A 21,717-nucleotide genomic window follows, 5' to 3' on the forward strand; every position below is an offset into this window, starting at 1 on the left:
AGAATAATATTCTGTTACCCCCCGCCCTATATAGGCGCGACGCGCAGCTCCACCGTAGAATCCCCCCGACCCAGCCCGAACCCAACCTGCCTTCTTCCGCCGGAGGCAACCGTCGTGGGCGAGCGAGCGTCGGCGGCAGCCGGAGCGAGGGAGCCCGCGGCGCCGTGACTGGCCGGCGACGGATCCTCCGCCGTCTCCTGCCTCCTTCCGTCGCCGGTTCCATCGACGGGGCCGTGATCCCCGCCTCCTGCCTCCCTCCGTCGCCGGATCCATCGACAGGGCCGTGATCCCCATCACCTGCCTCCCTCTGTTGCCGGATCCATTGACAGGGCCATGATCCCCACCTCCTTCCTCCCTCCATCGCCGGATCCATCGATAGGGTCGTGATCCCCGCTTCCTGCCTCCCTCCGTCGCCGGGGCTCCTTCTCCGGGGCAGTGATCCCCGCAAGGTGCTGCCTCCCTGGACCTCTTCGCCAGACCTCAACCACAAGCAGGAGCTGCATCAATGGCGCCGCCTCCCAAGAACATGCCAGTACGCCGCCCACGAGAGGAAGAAGAAGTCAGTCCACTAGAGGTAATGTCTGCTTCCCACGTTTGTGTCAGTCCATCAGTTCATCAGTCCTGCTATGAAGAAAAACCTGATAGTACATTGCAAATGCTTGATCAATTCATTACACCCCTGCCACTTGATGCACAACTTGAATGTCGAGGTTACTGTCAGTACCTCTAATATGCTAGCTTCAGTTCAAAGCCAAAAAACATAAACTTATGCATCAGTCCAAGGAGCTACTAGGCTTTATATAAGGTTCAGGTACCATTTCAAGTTGTATGATGTTATTTCTAATAGTACATTCCATGTAGTTGTGTCAGTTCGAACTAGTGAAAGAATGTTGTTGAAAAAAATATACACTTGTTACACAGTAAGTTCAATGATACATAAACTACGAGTACTTCTAGTGTAGTTGCATAAGTTATAGATGAACAAAAGAGAAGACATGCATAAGTTTTATATATATACATACATCTCTGAAGTTCAATGTTCAGTTTACAAGCAGTGCTAAAAAATAGTACATCAGTCCATCAATGTTGAACATGTACGTTCATCAGTTCGACTGAAAACGAAACCAAATACAAAATAGAGAACAAAGTTTAAATAACAGCCAGTGATGCAAGTTGAACTTGTACATTGCCTTCAGTGCATGACATGTTGCCCATAGCATGTATACGAGAAAAATGCAGAAAAGATTAATCCCAAAACTGTTGAATGTCATTGAGAAGCATGCAAGGCGGCACACGCAGTGAGAGTTTGATGAGCCAAGCAGATATGGGGCACCGCCTGGTTGGGTAACACCAGAAATACCACCTGGATACTTCAACAATACACGTAGATTTCAAGATACACCGGAATCATCAGAAGCACGGACAGGTTCTTCTATGCAGCAAACACCAATATCTGGGAATACAAGCTTTGTCACTGCTGGGTTGCAACAAGGCCAACAATATCCCCAACAACAAATGTTTTCCTTCCCTAGCACATGCAGAAAGCCAAGAACAGGAAGCCATGGATGGCTTGCAACAAGGCTTCCTCCAGTCGCTCCGTCAACATTAATCATTCGTGCTGCAAAAGCGGTTGCGACGGGAAGACCAGGTCAAAGAGACAGAAATTTTGGCCGCTCTAGCAGGTTCCAAAGTACAAGATATGAGCCATATAGACAGGAGCAACCTCACAACGAATCTGAGGGGAGACGGCCATACAATGAGAGACGGAGATCTGCGTCAACATTGCTCCCTCCAAGAGATGCATTGCTGCATGTGCCAAGGGTGACACCACCCGCGCCCATACACCAGGGTGAACAGCAAACACCGGAGGCAGCACAGAGCTATACACATGTAAGTATCCATATAGAAAAAACATACAAGCACAGTCCATACAATGGAACTGTGACCACCCCATCTAACATTTTCATAACTGCGTTTTTGTTTACTCACTGTTGCGTGCAGCCACCTAACATTGAAGCTTACATTCTGCCAAGACTAGAGATGCGCTTTAAAACTTTTGAAGAAACAAAGAACTTCTACAACGTCTATGCGAAGCACACGGGTTTTGCTGTCAGGGAAGGCCCCAAGTTTAATACCAGAGCCTATCTTTATTGCACGTGCTATGGAGTCTATGAATCGAAGGTGTCTGGAGCAAATAGATAGAGGAACAAAACGACAGCCAGGACTAACTTCAGGGCTAAAATGAGGCTGAAGAAGGAAAAGATGGAACATTTGTCGTAAAAGAGATAGTCTGGGAACACAACCACAGGCTACAGCTCACTCCGCAAATGCTTTTCTTCTTGCACTCCCACAAAAACTTTGACAAAACAATCTTGGAGTACGTTAAGTACCTGCAGCTCAAAGGCATTGAACACGCGCAAATCATGAGCATACTGGGCGGTGATGACCCTGGTAGCTACTTCCTCGAAATGAATGCCAAAGACCTGATTAACCTGTAAGTACAAACTTGTTCTCCACCCATAAACTGCCTCCGTCGTTTTTCCTCTGTCAGTACAAACATATTACGCAACGCATAACCTAACGCCAGTTCAACATGCATTTTTGAATGAATTTTTAATATGTAGGAAAGCAAAGAATTCAAGGATGGATGATGTGGACGATGTCCTAAAGACTATCAACTTATTTAGGGAGATGAAAGCTATAAACAGGGAATTCTTTTGTGACATGCAACTCGATGAGTCCGACAGAGTTAAGAACATATTCTGGGCGAACGCAAGCTGCCAAGGGGCCTATCAGGAGTTTGGTGACTGCGTAACATTTGACACCACATATAAGACCAACAAGTACCATATGCCACTTGGGGTGTTTATCGGTACTAACAACCACTTACAGACTACATTCTTTGGTTTCGCCCTGATAAGAGATGAGGATGCAGATTCAGTTAGATGGCTGTTCAAGACATTTTTAAGGTGCATGAGAGGGAAGGCTCCTACATGCATCCTCACAGGTACAACCGCCAAAACCACCCCAACCACCACCACCCCCCAAATTAAATAAAAGGAAAATAACACAGTAAAAATGTTGTGTCAGTTCTATTCGTATATATGCACCATCATCTGCTGACCACTCCATGTGTCTTTTTTCATTACCAGACCAGTGCCTGGCAATGGCTTTGGCGATCCCAGATGTTTTCAGGAACACGGTACACAAGTTGTGCCGCTAGCACATTATGAAGAAGTACAGGGAACACCTCGCATACCTGTACAACCTGCACAAATACTTTAAGGATGAATTCACATCAATCCTCAACTGGCCCCTCATGCCAACTGAGTTTGAGGCTGCCTGGAAAAGACTAATGGATAAGTACAACCTCCACGATGATGCCACGATGGTGGCCATGTGGAATGAGCGTGAGAGATGGATATCATCCTACTTCAAAGAAATTTTCTGCGCTAAAATGACATACACACAGCGAAGTGAGAGCATGAACTATGTGCTCAAGAAGAACTTCGTAAGTGAGAGACAAAACCTACACTGGTTTGTCAGTCAGGTAAACTCCTGTGTCAAAACCAGGAGGCAGACAGAGAACCGGGAGACAATGGGTAACCGGCTATAACTCTATCACCTCTCGTAAGACAACAAATAACATGCTTACTAAAGTAAAACTTTACTAGTTAGACAAGTTTTTGTTGCGAGAAAACTAACAATTTGGTCATCATTCTTGCATGTGCAGAAGGAACAAAACACGCTGACCTTCTATGGGTTTGACACCAAGATGGCAAAGGTTTACTCACGAGCTGTGTAAAGCGAGATCAGAAATAGGCTAAAACTGAGCACACTCTTCATGGTGACAGAGACGGAAGAGCCCACAAAGTACCTCGTGCGCTACAACCTCCCACAAAAACTGTCTGCGTGGGCTCAGCACGCGTTCCAGGTGGTTGCAGACCCCATGGGAGAAACATATGAGTGCGAGTGCAGGCTATGGGACCACACAGGCAAGGACTAAAAAAAGATGTTACATATTGTACTACTTTTTTTGCAAAGTTTTTCTTCGAATGAAATGACAAAAAACATGCACCTCTTCCAAAAAAATACTGGTCTTTTCTGCGTGCATATCCTGTGCATGATGCAGACAATTAAGGATGCCAGCGTTCCAAAGAAATACATCCTCAGGAGATACACCAAACGCCCGAACATCCAGCCAACATTCAACAGAAATGACTTGAGGACAGTAGCGTCAAACAAGGCCTCCCAATACTGCATTGAAAGCTCACTGCTGACGGTGAACATGGGGGTGCACAGAAAAAGCCTGAGAAGCCAAGAGCAAATGGCGAGGTCACGGGTCATCTTGGACAAACTTGAACAAGAACTCGACGCCATGCACTCTGCTGAAAATGGAGGTGTCATGAACAATGAAGCCATTGAGCAGGATATTGCTACAATATTATCCGAGATGAACCATCTGGGAGCTGTTGACCCGTTCGACAACAAGGAATAGGAGCAGCAGCAACCAGAGCTTGCCCATGTGCACACTCAAGAGCAGCAACATGCTCACATGCAGGATCATGAGCTTGATGGTGCTATAGGCGAACGACATGACAACAGGACATCCTACCGGCAGCAGCAGGAAAGGGTGATTAAACCACCCATATTCTCAAACACAAAGGGGAGGAAGAGTAAAACACAAGCAGTGAAAGCAGCAAAAGCAACAGCCAAAAAGCCGCCACGCCCTATCAAGCGCGTGGAATTTGGCCTGGACGGCAAACCTCTCGGGATAAGGGCATGCGGATTCTGCAACGTCGTGAGCAAGCATAACTACCGCACATGCCCACTCCGCACAGATGCCACTGTCAACAAGCAAACGCTGCACAAGAAGATTGGAGCCACCCAGGTTTCTACCAATGGAGACAACACACTTAACATCTACACTTGTCTCAAGTGTGGGGGAACTGACGGGCATAATGCCCGCACATGCAAAGTGGGCAAGGAGGTCAGTGGCGCTGAACAGAAACATGGCAAGGTGCAGAGTTCCAAAAAATCAAATGAAGACGATGAAGAAGAAGAGTTTGACGAGAATGACGACCAATCAGACGAAGACAATGAAGATGATAGTGTCAGGGACGAGGAAACTGAAACTGATGATGAAGCTGTCAAGGCTCAACCAGGAAAGGGCGCCAGCAAGGGACAACATTCGGGGCCAGTTAGGAGAAGCTCAAGACTGAACAATACATAGTGGTTATGCTGCTGCGTCAACTAAAAAATAAGCTTGTAGTCTCAGTTGCCTCGGCAAACAATGAGGAAACATTTCAGAAACACTGTCGTTACCAAAACTTATTTAGCTTTATAGTCGATTTCTCGATCAGTTCTATAGTTAAGATATAATTTGTGATTTGTGCCCGTTGGACCAGTGACATTTTTATGTAAAGCATTTGATAATCCTATTGAATGTAGTCACAAATACATTTGAATAAACTTATCTGGATTTATCTGACGCAAACGCTACTGTCGACCAGTAACTCAGCAAAAATATGTTAAGGAAAATTTAAACTCTTATAGTACATCAGTACTGATAATTCTCAGTCGTCAGTACAAGGCAGAGTACACATCAGTACTAATATAATTTGTGATTTGTGCCCACGGGAGCAGTGACATTATTATGTAAACCATTTGATAATCCTTTTGAATGCAGTCACAAATACATTTGTACTGACGAAAACACTACTGTCGACCAGTAACTCAGCAAAAATATGTTAAGGAAAATTTAAACTCTTATAGTACATCAGTACAGATAATTTTCAGTCATCAGTACAAAGGCAGAGTAAAACAAACACACCCGTGAACACCTAAAAAACATCGTTTTGAAAAAACAAAGCTACGTCTGCTTCTGCCAGTCCCAATTCAGAAAGACCACCAGTACATAAAAATAATTACCTCAAGCAAAATGCGAATATAATACATTCTGTACTGATGAAAATCTAATTTATTTGTAAAAAATACTTAGAGATTATCTTGATATAAACAATCCTTTAAAAAATACAAAAATAGTTTTGAAAAACATTAGCATCACACATAGTCTCACTGGTATTTGGTAAGTTCAATTACACTTCAATCACCAGTCCAATTACCACAATAGAGGAGTACAAACCTCCATCATCACCAACCCTGACACGTGCAAGTGGGATAAGCAGCTGATAAGTACAGCTTAACAAGACGAATCAGTACGATAGTAAAATGCCATCATCACCACCCCTAAGATGTGCAAGTGGGATTTAACAGGTCATAAGTACAGCTTGACAAGACTAGTCAGTGCAGCAGTAAAAACCATTTGACTTGGATGGTTAGTTCTTCCAGGCCACCACCCGCGCCACCCACTGAGCGGTTGCCACAAGGGACTACAAACGGCGAACCCACACCACTACACCCACTACACCCACGCCCCCGACGAACCGCCTCCCACAAATCTCTGTCGACGCACTGCAAAAAACCCCATTCTCTTCCATCTCTCCCTCATTCCCACAAACCACCATTGCCGCTTCCATCTCCACTGCACAAAAACCACAAAACTTCTCTCTCACAAGCCCACAGCCGCCGGAGGAGGGCGATGGCGGAGGAACCATCCGCCAAACATCATCAAGGCGAGCCGTCGGACAAGAGCAGCAACCTCGTCGACGTTCATGTCCCCAGCGAGAAGCGCGAGTACACCACAACACTCACAGGGGTTGAGCTCCATGGCAAGAAGATGCTGGAGATCGTCTGCACCAGCGAACCAGACAAGGCCGATGAGGTGATCTCCAGGCTCTGAAGGAAGCTTGGTGGCATGCTTCATAGGATTGTCGGCGTTGGTGTGCACTACACCAACGAAGATGAACCTGCCCAGATGGCAACAGTCCTGCAGTTGTGCGTCGACAACCTCTGCTTGGTGTACCACATCACAGCGGCCACAAAATGGTGAGCCATACTACTCATTTGCCCTATTTGGTTTATCTGTTTTATTAGTACTATATCCTGAAAATTTCATCAGACTTGTTTCCCAACTAGATGTACTAGTGTGGTTTGTGAAAAGTGGATGCACTACTGCATTTTCTCAAGTAGATACACTATAAATGTATTTTTGAACCTGATGCACTGGATTACTATTTGGAAAATCTTGCGGAAGATTAATTTCCGAAGTTGATCGACTAGTGTAGTTTCTGAACTTGATCCAATAGTGTAGTTTATGTACATGATGTATTAAAATGATGATTCTGAACTTGATGTAGTGAAGTATTTTCTGAATTTGACCTAATGTTATTTTCATAAGAAAATAAACTAAGGACTTGGTGAAGCACTGTTTATGTGTTATCCTATTCAACAAAAGTAAACTAAACTAGTACCAAAGCAGAACATACAACATTTACTGAAACTATGTATAATCCAAAAAGAAAAACAACATGATGTACTTAATTTAATTTCAGAACTTTATTTACTAGTTTTTGAAGTACATTCATGCATTATTTATGCTACATAAACATCTACTTCATGGATTCATCGCTTGTAAAACAAAACAAAAATGAATAATTCAAACATCAAAGTAATGCTAATTTTCAAAAATGTCTCTCCCCTTGCAGGCCCAAGCGCCTGAACCAGTTGCTGCAGCATGAGACGTTGTTAACATTTGCCGGTTTCAGCATTGAAAGCGACAAAGAGAAGCTGAAGTTGTCCGGTTTGGAGATCAACCCCAACAAGTTCATCGACATCCAGCACAAGTGGAGAGTTCCATACACCGGAAAAGAGTACGACTCCTTGACTGATGTTGTAGCCAGCATCATCCACCCATTCTACAAAGGCATGAAGAAGAACATCAACACGCAGGAAGACTACAAACTGTGGGGGACGAGCGCGCTGCCAGACAACCTTATCGAGTACGCATGAGTAGATGTATACGCCACGTACAATTCATGGAGCATGATCGACTACATCACAGATGGTTCAGAATTTGCAAAAGAGCGGGAGGCTGCGAAATTCTACGACCACCCCTATTGCCCCTATATGGGATGAAGATACATCAAAGCCTGCCTTCGTTTTACTTCCGCTTGTGCTTGCCTTTTATCTGGTTGTTTCAAATTAGTAGTTTGCTCTTGTTGGGTTGAACCAGTATGATTATGTCGTGCTTGTCATGGTTGAACAAGTTTACTTATGTCATCAAGTATAATGTTTTGCTAATCTCATTATATAAGTTTGGTAGCTTCGTATGTTGTTAATCCATCATTTCGAATTCAAAAGTACCTTCTGAATGGAACTTTGTGGCTGCTCTAAAGTACTAGTTATGATGCAACTAATCACACAACGTTGTTCCATGTCTAGTTTCGATTCAGTATTGTATAGAAAACATAACGTTGAGAACAATCAGCACAATTTGAGTTGCTTAACAATGCTTCAAAAGTTGAAGCAAAAATTCTTAGTACTTCATATAGTGTTCTCATTCATATGTAGCTGCTAGAAAATTAACAAGTAGTACAAATAGAAAAAGTTAAGAAGCATCAGCACACACTTATGTTGGTCACTTGCAGATTAAGAATGACAGTACTAGTACACTTGATCGGACAGTACATACTTACTACAATAAAAAGTAAATAGAATCATATCTGTTAAATTACACTTACACAAAACTAAAAAAACCAGAACAAAAAGTTTCAGTCCAAGTTACTAGTGGAGTCAAGTACTAGATTCAAACAAACAAAAAAAGAAAAAATTAACCGCCCAAGGTCAGGCGTAGGCCCTGACGCTGCTAGATACTTGAACTCGAGCCCATAGGCGAATCCCTAGTAATCCGCACAACGCAGGGCCCACCGATCAGGGCCCACAGGTCATGAGAGAGAGCGAGCACCGCGTATAAGCGCTCAGGTATGTATTCAGAGGAGTTCGACCAATGAGCCTCGCCTGCGCTTATAAAAAGGTCCGGAGCCCCTCGACTAGCAAGGTGGGACTAAACCCATAGCGCACGCACACACCGCGCTGCATCGCCGCGCGGACGAGCTATCTGGGTCGAAAAACGGCCCAATAGCCAGCATAGTTTACAAACACCCCACCAATAAGCCCAGTTAAACAAACCAGAGGGCGAGGCAAAGAAATATAAACTACAAGAAAAATGTTCAAAACTGAAAATATATAAATTCAAATACTAGTTCGCAGGCAATAACTTTAAATACGAAAAATAAAAATAAAAATAACTTTAGCTCTGCACCACGGATGATAAAAAAGGAGAAAATATGATACAAAAACAATGAACCTCTAAAAAGAAGAGAACTTAATAGCCTATCTGTTAAATGTACATAATTTGAAAAACCGAATTAAATATTACTTTCAAGTTCAACTACTGCAAAAAGTTCAAACATATAATGTTTGTTAATTATGCTAAATTTCTTATTTATATAAAATTTGACAAGTTCCACTACTAAAATGCAAAAATTTCAAAACATATAATGTTTATCAATTATGCTAAATTCTTATTTATATAAAATCTGACAAGTTCAACTACTAAAATGCAAAAATTTCAAAACATATAGTGTTTGTCAATTATGCTAAATTTCTTATTTATATAAATTTTGACAAGTTCAACTACTAAAATAAAAGAAGTTCAAGTATATAATGTTTGTCAATTATGCTAAATTTCTTATTTATATGAATTCTGACTACTTCAACTACTAATATGCAAGAAGTTCAAATAGAATTTATTTGTCAATTCTGCTAAATTTCTAATTTATATAAAATATGTGCACACCTCAATGAACGATCTGGTCATAAAATAATCTCAATCCCCGAAACCACCCAAAAAACAAAAAAACTCAGTCCAAACATACATATGACCTCAGTACTAAAAAAGCAGGATCAGTCAGGCCACTCACACCACTGTGACACGAAATTTCAAAACCGCACACTGTATGAAATTACATTGCAGTTCACACAGCACTAAACCATAAGTGCACTAAAATGAGAATACAAAAACTATAAAGGCCTAACTTAGGTAAGTACAGATGAAAATAAAATAAGTACCAGTTTTGAGCAACAACTCCCAGGGCACTGAAAAATGTTTTGAGATAAACAAGTCTATAAGATTTCAGTGGAAAAACAATACTTAACATCCACACGGAAAAACATCAAAAATCATACGCCACCAAAATAGTCCAAAATGCCATCATCACCACCCCTTAGACGTGCAAGTGGGATTTAGCAGGTCATAAGTACAGCTTGACAAGACAAGTCAGTGCAGCAGTAAAACCATTTGACTTGGACGGTTGCTTCTTCCAGGCCACCACCCATGCCACCCACTCAGCGGTTGCCACAAGGGACTGCAAACGGGGACCCCCACGACCACCACACCCACGCCCCCGATGAACCACCTCCCACACAACCCCGTCGACGCACTGCAAAATACCCCATTGTCTTCCATCCCTACCTCATTGCCAGAAACCACCATTGCCGCTTCAATCTCCACTGCACACAAACCACAAACTCTCTCTCCCAAGCCCACAGTCGCCGGAGGAAGGCGATGGCGGAGGAACCGTCTACCAAGCATCATCATGGCGAGCTGTTGGACAAGAGCAACAACCTCGTCGACGTTCACGACCCCAGCGAGAAGCGTGAGTACATGAGAACCCTCATAGGGGTTGAGCTCCACCGCAAAGAGACGCTGGAGATCGTCTGCACCAGCGAACCAGACAAGCCTGACGAGGTGATGAGCAGGCTCAGGATGAAGGGCGGCGGCTTGTATCTGAGCTTCATCGGAGTTGATGTGCAGTTCACCAGCGACGATGAACCTCCACAGATGGCGGCAGTCCTGCAGTTGTGCGTCGAGGAACTCTGCTTGGTGTACCACATCGCAGCAGACACAAAATGGTAACCCATACTACTGTTCATTCATCTGTTGCACTAGTACTACTCACTAAAACTTCAATAAACTAGTTTCCCAACTAGATGAACTACTATAGTTTGTGAAGTGGATGCACGAGAACATGTATCTTAAGTTACATGCATTTCTGAAACTGTGAAGTGGATTGTTTCACCAGATTAGCATCTGAAAAAATGTTTATAGAATTCTGAACTTGATGTGCAAGCATAGATTCTGATCTTGATGAACTAGTATAGTTTACAGAATTGATGTATTAAAAGATGTTTGGTGAAGTGGTATAGGTCCATATCTTGCTGCACATGTTTCTCAAATTAATTTCTGAACTTGATATAGAATTGATGCACAAAGATGTATCAAGCACTGGTATAGGTCTTTTATTCAACAAAAAAGAAAACTAAACTTGAATCAAGAAGCACATATATCATTGAATATGGTAAAATGATTCTTGAATTTGGTGAAGCATTTGGTGAAGCACTGAAGATAGCAAAAAAGAAAAATAACATGGTGTAGTTGAGTTTAATTTCAAGACTTTGTGTACTAGTTTCTGGACTACATTCATCCATGACTTATACTATATAAGCATCTACCTCATGGATTATCACTTTCAAAACCAAAAAGCAGAAGAATTAAATCTTCAAAAAATAAGACTAATCTTTAAATTTGTGTCTCCCCCCTTGCAGGCCCAAGCGCCTCAAAGACTTCCTGCAGGAGGAGAAATTGTACACATTTGTCGGTTTCAGCATTGGAGGTGACAAGCGGATGCTGAACAAGTCTGGTTTGGAGATCAATCCCAACAACTTCATTGACATGCAGCGCAAGTGGAAAGATCCAAAGACCAGCAAATACTACGACTCCTTGGCCGATGTTGCAGGCGGCGTAATCCACCCATTCGACAGCAGCATGAAGAAGAAGATGGACAAGGGAGACCACAAACTGTGGGGGACCAGCCTGCTGCCAGACAACCTCATCACGTACGCAGGAATAGATACATACGCCACGTACAAGTCATGGAAGACAATCGACAACATCGTGACAGGTTGGGATATTTCAAAAGAGCAGGAGGCTGACCCCTACTACCACTGCAACTTCGCGGGATGAAGATGCATGAAAGTCTGCAGTCGTGTTGCTCGCACTTCTGCCTGTCCTTAATGTTGTTATTTCAGATTTGTAGTTTGCTTTCGTTATGTTCAACCATCTACCTTATGTTATGTGTGTCCGGGTTTGAACAAGTTTGCCTATGTCTATCATGTACATCGTTTGCTTATGTCGTTCAACAAGTTTGCTAGCTTCCTATTTTGTTCATCCATCATTTGAAGTTGAAGTAGGTTGAAGTTGAAAGTTGATGGCTGCCACACAACACTAGTCATGCAGAAACAAAAATAACACATGGATATTTTCACAAAAAAACAAAAACAGTAGCAGACTAACTAAGGACAATAGCAAATAATAGAATTGGATGCTCAGTACAGCTTAGACATTTATGGTAGTACTATCACACTATGAAATCAATTTTTAGTTTTAGAAGAACACTAAAAAGACTAAGTTTCAGGCGAGGACAACATTCACTACTAACAGCATCGTGCTAATAGTAGTTAGAAATTTACTGAGTACTGCAACAGGAAAAGAAAAGAACAATCAGTACGTATTTCCTAGTCACTAGCATGCTAGGACTGAGAGTTCTGGTACACTTGAACAAACGGTACATTCATTCTACAAAATATAAAAAAGAAAGGGAAGCTTCCGTTCACATTCCATAAAACATTGACACACTAAAGAATAACAATAATAATACAACTGAAATCTCAGTACAACTTAGTCTATAATGCACTATGATCATACCAAACATTGCCTTGAGAAGAACCACAACCTAGAAAAAAGAAGGCCAAAACTAAATCAAAAAGATATCAGTTCGACCAAGGAGAAAAATCACAAGAAAGACAACAGAAGCATCAGCCCACATTGACCAGTGAGGCACTAGCTTCAAACAACACAAGAAAATAAAATGATCAAAGTACCAACACAATTGAAATCTCAGTACAACTTAGTTTATTTGGTATGTGCTATGATGATACCAATTAATGCCTTGAGAAAGAAGGCCAAGACTCAACCAAATAGATTACAGTTAAACCAAGGACAAAAATTAACAAAAAACAAACAACAGAAGCATCAACCCACATTGACTAGTGAAGTCATTCTGAGCTTTATACGTCTATCTGTTAAATGTAGCTAATTTAAACCAGTGCTTTAACTTGTACTATGAAGTTCAACTACTAAAATTCAAGAAGTTCAAACAAAAATTTGGCTCTCAAATTTTGCTAAATTTCTTATACTTAAATAAAACCTGGCTAGAGATCACGTAGCAACTTGGTCGTAAATAATTTCAATCGCAAAAAAACTTCAGTTCTAATACATAATATGAAATAAGTTCTACATAACAAGGAAGCGTCACTCCACAAGTGCCATCGTGACACCAAATTTTAAAAGCCTTATGCTGAACGACATTATAATTCAGTACTAACATAACTATACTATAAGTACAAGAAAAGAGGGTACAGAAACTATAAAGGTCCAACCTAGGTTGGGACAGATGAAAATAAAATAAATATCACTTTTCTAGCAACAACTCGTAAAGAACTTGGGAAAAGGTGTTTTTAGTTCAACTAGTTTACAAGACTTCAGTACAAAAAATAGTAGTTAACCAAAACGAATTCCCAATGAAACATACACAAGTGAAAACAGCTATTCAACCACACTATCATCAGGGAAATAAAGATTGTTAAACATTGTGCCACACTTAAACACAACACAAAATATACCAGTAATTACATAGTACTCGACAAGACATCCAAACACTACAATCAAAGCTTACAATGCTTTCAAGAGATATATCACACAACTATCCATTTCACTACGCGAATGATGACCATTTCTTCTATGCACCAGGAGCCAAAGGCTGAAACTCCTTGGGAAGCTCCGTCACCAGAAGCTGGTTATTCCAGTTGAACACAACTCTATACAGATCCTCAGCATTCCAATCAACAATACGAGGTTGCAAAACAATAAAAAATTTTATCAAAAATCATGACACATTAAAAAAAGAAGAATACACAATTAGCCAAACAAAGAAAAGTGAAAAGCTCAACTAGAACCCACATCATTATCCCGAATGTTCCCAACGATCTTTACACCATCATAGGATGCCGCATACTTCACAGTATAATGGCCACATTCATTCGCCCCTTGAAGTGGAACCTTCACAAACGTTGGTTTCTTTGCAAAAAGCTCCCATTTGGGCTGCTTGCTTGCATTGTACTGAGCATCTCCATAAAAAGCCTTCATTACTTGGACCATCCCGCAGATCTGTAAAAAAAGAAAAGAAACCACACATTTTCAGGTCTCAGAAAAGCAGAAACAAAGACGTGGAAAAATTAATCCAGTACAGATAATAAATGTCACTCACAATCTTCTCGCAGTCTTTATGATAGTTGTTCTTCGAAGGACGATGGTTCTTTGGATAAGGTAAAGAGTCAAGGATGTCAACGCTACTTTGGTACCGATTCATGACATATTAGGAAAAGTGGTTCACTTTCTTATCCATTGCTAAAACCATAGGCTTGAATATAGGCATCATGATCTAAAAACAAATGACCAAAAAAGAGATGTTCAATATTCAAAATAAAAACCAGCATGACAACAAACAATTAAAACCAAAAATCAGCTAGTAGAACTCACAAGGTCGGCAGTGAGCAAGTCTTTATTTTCTTTGACATAGCTCTTGAAATCTCTCGCTGCACTCTCGACATTAAATGCTTTATTTTCATCACCGTAAAATGTACAGTCAAGCACAACCTGCTAAAAGCCCAGAAAAGAAATAGACAGGTGGAAAGGATCAACAAGCAAAGTATATTAAAACTCGTAAAACAATAGGCAGTCTTGTTTAAGAGAAACAAACGATCTGATTGATTACCGTGATGAAATATGGACTCAGCAATACCCTTTTCCCAGACGCAAAATCAGCATTTCTATCGGGATCTTTCTTCCAATCTTCAATGAGGAAGTCCATTACATCACCCTCCATCATTTGCCCAGGTGCAAAAACTTCCCAGATGTGTTTCCCAGTGAAGCTAGTTACGTTATCACTAGGCTGAGATATGATTGAGAATGTATTCCTGCAGCATAGACAAGAACAAAAAGAAGGGGAAGCAAGATAAGGCATTCATAGCAGTTCAAGTTGTATAAAAAGTAACAGTTCAGGTCACATTTATCTAGAAGTTATAAACAACAGAGGAAAAGAAGAGGAAACGTAATGAGAGATACTCACTCGGCATACTTCTCACATGCTTCATCGCTAAGCAACAGATTATACAACTTGTGAGCCTTCTCCAGGTGAGGGAATTCATGAGGGTGAAGCTGCTGCAGAGGGGAGCAAAACTTTATAGGAGCTCCGGGTGCACGCTTTGTGCTTGTAACATTCCCAGAATCCAAAGCAGGATCCTTCCTAGCACCACCAGCTCTACGGGCCACTATTCGAGCAAGTGGGGATAAACCCTTGGCAGTAGCAGCACTCCTGGTGACTCTTCCCATGCCAGCAATCTTGTCGAACGCATCATCATCGCTGTCTATCAATTCCACAATGGGATTCTTGGGTGTAGAGGGGCTCTCTGCACAAGCAGCCGTAGAACCTTTTAGAGCTCCCAACCGCCCCTTAATAACACCAGACCTTGTCTTTTCTGGAGAACGCCCCTGGCTAAGATCAATAGATACGCGCTCGAGCTCCGAGAACTGGCTGCCAAAGATCCTGTAGTCATGCTCGTCAAGATCCAGCCACTCAACTACAAAAATAAAAAAAGAAAAGACCGCATCAAGGGTAAAGTTTAAATACATAATTTATGACAGTACCAATCAAGAAGTACAAGATGCAAAAAATTACAAAAGGTCATGCATTATGTACAGGGTTCGATGCCAAACAAACCATGGAAGTCAACATCAAACACATCGCTAGTTGCGCAGGTATACATGAAAGTCGTCCTAATGTCAAGAATGTCTTCATGGCTATAATCTAACATTTCAATCACACCATCCTCCCGGCAATGATAGGTCTTGCAGCTTTGTAGCATAAAGAATCCACAACATGCCTGTTAACAAAAGAAAATACAAAAGGGTACATAAAAAATCCGAAAATACAGGAACACCACCCTCCCATCAACATAAAAAACTAACAAAAAATCATTAAAAACGGATACTCATGTGTTTTTCACTGCGGCATCCGCACAAACTCGCAAGAGAAACCATCAATATGCACCGGCGAGAACGGTTTGGCCCTGTCTATGTTGGACTCCCTCCAAAGCATCTTTATGTTATCTGTCATAGTCCTTAATAATCTAACTTCATCACTCTAGGTTTCATCGCGCAGTGAATCAAGACACTCGAAATGACGGAACCTCAAATTCAGAATAATCAAGCGCCAATGCGCAAATTCTTTGCTAGGCTTCATGGTAGCCGCAAATGACGACAGATCAAAAGTAGGGAAAAGAAGTTGACAAAAAATCGCAGAGGAAAAATGAATTTAACAAATCATAATGAAACAAAAAATTTAGCCTCCAAACAATAAAATAAAAGAAGGAAATTGAAATTTAGAAGTACAAACAAAAATAAGATAATCATAAGTTCTAATAGAGTAAGCAAAACACTACAAAATATATATGCTACTCAAGTTAAAATTGCAACAAACATATCAGTTCAATTTCCTTGTGACAATAAGTTCAGCTTCAAAAAAAGAAGCAGACATCATTCATAAGTGCAGGGGTAAAAGCAAGCTGCTCAAGTTCATTCCCCCACCTCCCAAACATGCAAGAAAACAAGACAATTCTAGTTCATGAGTACAAAAAGTTCAAGTTCACCTACTTGGTCAAAACCATCAACACCCGATCTCGTGAACCAATTTAGCACATTGGAATCAATATTTCCATCACGGATCTTGGTCTGTTGTACAAAAAGAACAACAACAGTTAGAAAATTGACAAAACAAGTTATCATCCTATCTAAAAAGCAAAATACTGACAGTCACCCATCTGGGAATTATCAACTTGTCAGTGTCTCGGTACTTCTGACATAGAGAATATAAAACAACGTCAACACTGCCTGAGTTGAGCATGCCGGTGGGGACATACGCTTTAGCAATAGAACCAACACTGGCATCACATTCTTTATTTTGAAACATCGGCTTGTCACTAGGAAAACACAAAAGATTACATGAATTAAAACTACGCCAATAACAACAATAATCATATGAGAGAAAGAAAAAGAGACAAAAATGGTACGGGCAAAATCCCAAACTAACTGTTTCGTACGGTTCGTGCGCAACCTCGTAATAGCGAAGAAAAACATATCAACCTTAACAACATTACCACTTTCTGCTTGCAGAAAAAGAAGAAAAATAATAAGTTCAAGCACTACAAGTGAACATGTCCAAAATGCCAAAATTGATAAGTACACCTCATTTACAAGTCCTTACCTGCACTATCAGTGTTTGACGACGACGGTAGTTCCTGTGATGAGACCAATATGCCTCCAGTTTCAGGGTTTGACGATGGGAGATCTTGAGAGGACACCAATATCGCTACGCTTTCAGGGTCTTTAGAAAGAAAATCCTGGGACGACACGAGCGCCTCCTGCGTCAAGGGGCCAGAAGAAATTGACAGAAGTAAATCATCATCCTCGGATGGTACCTCCTCCACACTAGAGGAATCTATCAATGCATCACCGTAATCAAGACCTCTAGGCGGGAAATTCTCCGGCGGCAAATCTTCACAATCAGAAACATTTTCATTTCCAGTAATACCAACACCAGACGATTTGGCATCAAGTATGCTGGTAGCACCAACATCCTCATCAGCAACTTTGGTACCAACATTGCGCCCACTACTCAATGGAACACCACGAGCATCATCACCACCACTAACGACAACCTCATGCTCAACATCAGTCATCTGAAGAAATACAAATTCAGAAAAGGTGAATAATATGAGCAAAACTAACAATAAAAAATAAGCTAGCAAGAGGTGCACAAAAAACAAACCTTAGAAGCATTCACAGCAACATCATCGATCTTGCTGCTACTAACATTCAAAGCAACATCACCAATGGGCGAACAAGGCTCGTCACCAACAACAGGACCCTGATTTCATATGTAATGAAGCAAAAAAAAACAATGCTATTATTAGCAACAATAAATACAAGGAATTGAACCACAGTAACGAAAAAGGTAGGTATCACCTACAAACTCTTAATGGTGTGGGATAGAAAAATGAACAAGCAAGGCACATTGGTGCGCATGAAAATTCAAGAAAATATGAATAAACACAATAAAAATAAAAATAACCTTCCATTTATCAGTAGATGGATCATTAACTCCACAGTCAACAAGAGCCTCAACATTATGACTGGTCTCCTGCATGAAAAGAAAAATTAATAAATAGATGAAGATCAGGAAGTTCAACTACAATACTGACAGCAGAACAACGTAGTAAAAACATACAAACACCGAGGACTGACTCACATCAACGACAGGGTGCTCCAAGCCAACATCGTTCGTATGGTGATCAGAAACATTAGCCTCAGTACCATCATCAGCCCTGCTGTCGGTGGCAGCAGCCTCATCCTGCTCAATCTGCATGAAAGAAAATTTAATAAACAGATGAAGATGAGAAAGTTCAACTACAATACTGACAGTGGAACAACATAGTAAAAATTGCAAACACTAAGGTATGACTCACATCAACATCAGGCGCTCCAAGCCAACATCATTCGTTTCGTGATCAGAAACATTAGCCTCAGTACCATCACTAGCCCTGCTGTCGGTGGCAGCAGCCTCATCCTGCTCAATCTGCCTGATAACAACATTTGCACTTTCTTCATATGGCTTGCAGTGAGAGTCTTGCATAGTTTTGAAATGCTTCATGTTGTTCAACAGACGAACCGATCTCTGAACTAGATCAGCAGCACCGTCACGCATATCACCAATACAAATTCTCTCCATCTCAATATAGTCCACTGCTTCCTCAGCTTTAAATTGATGACCTTCAGGAAGGATATCATTGATACAACTTAGACGCCCAACTGTCGTTGGGACCTTTTGCAGCTCAGAACACACATTACTCGAAATATGCTCAGCGCGCTCCAACGCAGAAACAACGACGTCAATACCAAAACCATGCCTTTGTGAAGTACTAGCATTACTAGGGCCAGGGGGAACATAACCAGCACCTTCAACACCACGGCCATCTCTCAACTCATCGTGTAGAGATGAAAACTTGGGAACCTGAGATGACGGCATCTCCAGGACTGGCCGTTTATACTGTCAGAAAAAAACCTCTTGAATTTTCCACTACAAACAAGGGCAAAAAGAGTTAATTAATCAATGCAACACATCGAGAAAAAAAAACATGATATTAACAGATTTAAATCAATAGCACTATCAATCTTTAACTGTCAGTGCCAATTTGTTAGTATTTACCGACATGACAGTTGAACAAAGATATTCAGTTCAACCATACATGAAAGAACAGTACTAAAAATTGTACCTAAACCTCACAAAGCTTAAGAAATGACAAAATCTAAACAAGTAACTCTGTGGGACACATATTCACTCCAACAAAAATAGCTATACCTAAATAAAAAAAGGTCTGCAAGACACGAAAGAAATAAAACTTACCGGAAGCTTCCCAAACACCCAAGTCTTTGGATCTACATTGCCTTTTTTATCAAATCTGCATCAACCAGATCAGAAAGCTTGACAGGATCCATGAAACATATGCGGGGGACTCGCATGTCAGGCTCCGCAGTCTTGCCACGGATAAGGGAGTCAAGGTTCATTAGTACATGCCCTATAGCACAGCCTGTGATTGCCTTCCCCATGGTAACACCATCTTGGTACCTGACAACAGCCCTTCTAAGCTCATCAACCATCAGCTGACAATAATCCATATTAGCCATGTCCTCAAAGACGAGACCCTCAAACATTGCTGCCTCTCTGGAAACACGCGGGGCGGCACCAGGCAACACAACCTTCATAAACACAATAATGAAGAACACTTTCAGAGCAAGGTCATCTTTGCTAGGATCCTTGATGAGCACGTTGAGCTTATTCCTCAAATCCTTTGTCTTGATATCTTTGTTCCTGCTAATGTCAAGCTCTGATCTTAACTTCATCAGAGCGTCGTCATATCCATCCTCTGACGGCCTTGGTGGAGAACGACCACCACGAGGGAACCCAAATAATTGTTGTATACCATCGCTAGTGATGTGAAGCTTCTTATTAGCTTCACCCATGTCAAGAGTCATCGTATCAGGATCTATCCTTAGGTACAAAACTACCATCAAAGGGTGGGAAATGTTAGACTTCACCCTCCAATTGAAGATAGAACCAAAACCAGCTGCACGGACCCTAGCCACATGCCGACTCTCAAGAAAATTAGCACAAGCTTCAACCTCTCCCAACAAACATCGCACAGTTAAGTTCAATTTCCGTTGGTCACTGTCAGTGTCAAAACCGACGGATCTAGGGTAAGGGGTCCCGAACTATGTGTCTAGGCGGATGGTAACAGGAGACAAGGGACAAAACGTTTTTACCCAGGTTCGGGCCCTCTCGATGGAGGTAAAACCCTACTCCTGCTTGATTAATATTGATGATATGGGTAGTACAAGAGTGGATCTACCACGAGATCAGAGAGGCTAAACCCTAGAAGCTAGCCTATGGTATGATTGTTGTTCGTCCTACGGACTAAAACCCTCTGGTTTATATAGACACTGGAGAGGGCTAGGGTTACACAGAGTCGGTTACAATGGGAGGAGATCTTCATATCCGTATCACCAAGCTTGCCTTCCACGCCAAGAAAAGTCCCATCCGGACACGGGACGAAGTCTTCAATCTTGTATCTTCATAGTCCAAGAGTCCGGCCAAAGGTTATAGTTCGGCTATCCGGACACCCCCTAATCCAGGACTCCCTCAGTAGCCCCTGAACCAGGCTTCAATGATGACGAGTCCGGCGCGCAGATTGTCTTCGGCATTGCAAGGCGGGTTCCTCCTCCGAATACTTCATAGAAGATTTTGAACACAAGGATAGTGTCCGGCTCTGCAAAATAAGTTCCACATACTGCCGTAGAGAGAATAATATTTACACAAATCTAATCTGCTGACGTACTCCGTAGTGTGACATCACACCACGTCCAAGCCTTCATTCGAATCGTTTTTACTGTCCACCTCAGCGCGTTTAGCGAGGCGGTTTCCTTGGCACGTCTTGTCGAAGCAGAGACCGTGTCCCCTTATTCCGGGATTCTCATCAATACGGGCGCGGGTAACCCAACCGCGCCATTGATTACGGCGCTTGGGAGATAAGCGAGTTTTACCAGGCTGGTGGAGACGCATAGTTTCGTCCGCCCATATAAGGGGATAAGGATCCACCTTTTCATCCACGCCTTCTTCCTCCTTTGCTCATCCATTTCCGCGCACTCGAGCTCCAGCGCCCGAATCCGCATCTCCCACCTCAACCTTCTCCAACCATGTCCGGGGCGGGAGGCAGGTGGATGGTCTCCTCCGTCACGGAGGGACACATCAAGAAGCTGAGGAAAGCCGGATACTTGTCTAACGACATCGTGCACCGGCTTCCAGATGAGGGGTAGCTCATCCCCACCCCCAGGCCCCATGAGAGGGTGGTGTTCCTCACCCATTTCCTCCATGGACTAGGCTTCCCTCTCCACCCATTTGTCCGGGGGCTCACGTTCTACTATGGCCTGGACTTCCACAATCTGGCCCCGAATTTTATCCTCAA

The sequence above is a fragment of the Triticum dicoccoides genome, chromosome 3A (genome assembly GCF_002162155.2).
Source record: "Triticum dicoccoides isolate Atlit2015 ecotype Zavitan chromosome 3A, WEW_v2.0, whole genome shotgun sequence".
Lineage (NCBI taxonomy): Eukaryota > Viridiplantae > Streptophyta > Magnoliopsida > Poales > Poaceae > Triticum > Triticum dicoccoides.